Below are 4,157 nucleotides of genomic sequence, written 5' to 3'. Positions count from 1 at the left end.
TTATACTGCACAGTCTTCAACCTATTGGAGAGTAATCAAAAAATTCAGGTCCTGACTCAGGTTTGCCTAATATTTCTTGTAATAACTTTCTAAATACAACAGAGATAGATACCTTGAAGTATAATGTAGGTAAATAATTTTACAAGAAGGGATTGAGACAAAATGGTATTCACAGAAAAGCCACTGCAATTAGAAGGAAAAGTACTGTTACATAAAGTACATTGTGCTAGTTAGTATATTTCCAGACAAACAGTAGGTGGCAACATCTACACAGCTCTGGTGTTGAAACTATTGTATAACTTCAAAACAAAACAGGCAAATGATTCATGAATATAGGACTTTATAGAGCTTATGTTTCTTAAAAGATATTTATGCGTTCTTTGCATTTAGTCTACTTTAAAATATGCTTGTGCATTATCAAGGACGTCCACTAGGATCATCAATCTAAGTGCCTTACCTATGAGTCATAACGAACGCACTGTTCAACTGTCTCCAACATACAGGGACTTCTTGTTGTTCTGGGATTTGGGGGGTTAGTGGTTTGATTTTTTCCCCCCCTCTTCTTGAGTTGGTCATGGATATGGCTGAATTAGATGAGAGTGAGGATCACTGGAACTATGAACCCAATCTAAAAAAAAAGTGTGTGTGTGGCTTCTACAACCAGAGCTTGTTGCAAGATGCTGCAGGAAGCACATCCGGTGGTCAAGAAAAGGCAGAAGCAGCATCAAGTTTCCTTTTCTCTTTTGAGCTCCTATCTACTCCTCTGGGCCACACAGAAAACTGGCTGTAGTTCTCAAAAATGAACTGCTAAACCTAGGAGACTATAAAAAAGAATCATTGAAAGAGGTCATTATATGACTCTTGAAGTTCCAGGAGTTTGTGGATTTGTTTGTTTGAGTTTTTTCTACCCAGAATAATGAGATTTGCTGTCGAAAGTTGGTAAGATTGGAAATCAGGGAGTAACTATAAAGAGGAGCAGAGGTTCTGCTTTGTAACAGCAGAGGTCAGTAACAGCAAAGGGGAAGGAAATTGAGCAATCTGGCTAGAACTTGATGTCCCTTACTTTGAGTTGCAGAATCAACAGGCAACAGGCTGAAATGCAGAGAATGACCTAATCCTTAACACCCAACAGGATCTCCTGTGCAGGCAATATTTCCATTCCTGGGTCAGAATGCCTTCCTGGATGTGTTCCAAGGTGTTTTCCAGCTGGAGAAGTTCTTACCATGGATATTTTTTTAAAGGAAGCCGGAATAAAGGAAAATGTAAAAATTTATACTATAATATTTTTTATATATTAAATGTTATTAAATAATCAATAGCCAGACTCAGATTTATCTTTAAAAAGAAGCAAATCACAGTGGGGGGGGGAGAAATTTTTTTAAATAGGGAGAGTTATATTATCCATGCATTCATTTAGCTAGTATTTATTGAGTGTTTACTATGTGTCAAGGGAAATCTGGTGACCTAATGGCAAGGAGTTGTGTTGCCAATCCAAAGGCACATAGTTCAAATCCACTAGCTGCTTAGCAGGTGAAATATGGTCAATCTTTTCCTATGTGATTCACTGCCTGTAAAAACTAACAGAAGAATCAAATATGAGTTGATTCCAAATTGAAAAGACATAATAAGAACTATGTGCTAGGCAACCATTCCAGATACTTGTAGCACAGCAGTGAACAAAATGTACCACGTCTCTTTCCTCATACAATATATATTCTAATAATATCAGGCAGGAATAAAATTAATTAAAAAGTATATCATGCACTAATAAAGCTACACAGAAAAGGAAGTGAAGGAAATCATATAGTATGCAGAAGTTTGGAGAGAACAAGCTTAGAAAGGGTAGCCAAGGTCATCAAAGCTGAAAGTCACCAAAGCTGATTTCTTTCAGTTGGTTAGCTAAGTTCCTGTCTTGAAAATTTCCTAGTGAGACCTGGACTCTCTCTTTCCTGGATTTCATGGCCCCACTGCACGGAGGAGGCCCCCCACCCTTCTGCCTGGATGTTTCTGCCATCTGGAGAACCTGGCGCTGACACCTAGAAGGCCCTGCCTGTCCTGGATACCCAGGCCTGGCCACCTGAAGGACCAGGTCCCACCACCTGGCTGCCCTAGAACCACTGCCTGGAGGACAACCCACTGCTGCCCCTTTGAACTGTACCAGGAACACCAATAATCATAGGTGAAGCCATTTCTTCCCCCCTCCTAGGACCTGAGCTGCCTTTATCCTCAGACACTTTGGACTCATCTAGCTGCAGCCGTTCCCTAATGGAGAAGGCTACTAATTGACAGGCTATATCTTTCCCTATCTGAAGTAAATCTTCCCTTGAGTAAAAAAAAAAAAAAAACAGAGAGACATTTGGGCAGGATAGTTGTCCCACCTTCCTCTGGAGCAGTGACTTCCTGAGCCAAGGTTATCAGACCAAAATCCTGCCAAGACCTCAAACATGAAAAACTCCACCACAACAATGACACAAAAGGAGCTGCCTTGTACCCTACACAAATGCAAAACAAGATGGGTTTCCTGAAGCCAGTAAGTCTGATGGAACTTTCTGACACAGACTTAAAAAGAAATATTTTCAAAGGGTGAAAGACAAACTCAAAGAATTATAGGACTCTGTGAATAAAAACAAAGAAGAACTTGAAAAACAATCCCAGACAATTTAGATAAAACAAATGAGGCATTAGAGGCTCTGGATAAGCAAGAAACCACAATCCAGAATATGAGGACCAATGTTTCTGATGCTGTCAACATGTTGGAGGGACATATGAATGAACAGCATTGAAGAGATGGAACACAGAACCAGGGAAATAGATAGAATTGTCACCACTGATCTGCTAGAACAAAAAGCAGACTCAAAAGGAAGGAAAAAGAAGAAAGCCTAAGAATAATGTGGGACACCATCAAGACAAATAACATATACATGATTGAATCAAAGAACAGGAAGAAGCAGGCAAAGGCACTGAGCTGTGGAAGAATTATTACAAGAAAACTTTGCAGGGATTATGAAGAATGAGATAATATATATTTAAGAAGCTGAACAAATACCATATAGACCAGACCCCGAAAGAAAAACACCAAAGCATATGATAGTCAAATTTGCCAGAACCAAAGTAAGAGAGAATTCTAAAAGCAGCAAGGGAGAAATGAAGAGTAACATATCAGGAAGAGCAGCAAATAAGCTTAAGTGCTTATTTTTCAGCAGAAACCATTAGAACAGGAAGACAGAAGAATGACATATATCGAACACTCAAAAAATACAGCTGTTAATCAAGAATACTGTACCCAGCAAAAATGTCCATCAAAGATGGAGATATCAAAATATTCTCAGCAATGCAGAAATTAAGAGAGTTTGTAAAAAACAAGACCAGCATTGAAGAAACACTAAGAGAAGTCCTTCTTACAGAGGTGCCACAGAAAGCAGGATGGACTAAAGTAACCAGCAACAACACCAAAAAGAACTCAAAAAAATGATAGCAATAAACCTTTGACTCTTAATAATTACTCTGAAAATGGTTTAAATGCACTTGTTATTGTTATGTGATGTCAAGTCACTTGAGACTTATAGTGACCCTATGTGCAAGAGCCCTAAACCCTGCTCTATCCTGTGCCAACCTCACTGTCTTCAAAACACCTACTCCCATTACCCCAATCACTGAATCCATTCATCTCATCAAGCATCTTCCTCTGTTATGCTGTCCCTCCACCCTCCCAAGCATGATGTCCCTCTCCAAGGACAGGTCCCTCCTTGCAACATGCCCAAAGTATGTCAGAAAAAGCTTCAGAATCCTTGCCTCCAAAGAGCAGCCCAATTTCACCCTCTCCAGGAAGAACCTGTATGTTCTCCTTGCAGTTCATGATCTATTCAACACTCTTCTCCAGCATCACAGCTCAAAAACATCAATTCTCTTTCTATCATCCCTAGACACTGCCCAGCTCTCTGACACATAGCGTGCAATTGTGAAGACTATGGCCCAGATGAGGTGTACCTTAGTCTCCAACCTTACATCGTTGCTCTTCAGTATTCTGGAGAGGTTCTGACAGCTGACTTTCCCAATGCAATTCATCTCTTCATTTCCTGGCTGCTAGTGCCAAGAGTGTTGCTTGTGGAATCAAGCAAACTAAAACTGTTAACAATTTCAATCTCTTCACCATCCAT

This window comes from Elephantulus edwardii, unplaced genomic scaffold (genome assembly GCF_000299155.1).
Source record: "Elephantulus edwardii isolate Elephantulus edwardi_28Jun2011 unplaced genomic scaffold, EleEdw1.0 scaffold00450, whole genome shotgun sequence".
NCBI classification, from domain to species: domain Eukaryota; kingdom Metazoa; phylum Chordata; class Mammalia; order Macroscelidea; family Macroscelididae; genus Elephantulus; species Elephantulus edwardii.
Note: the sequence above shows the minus strand (reverse complement) of the source record.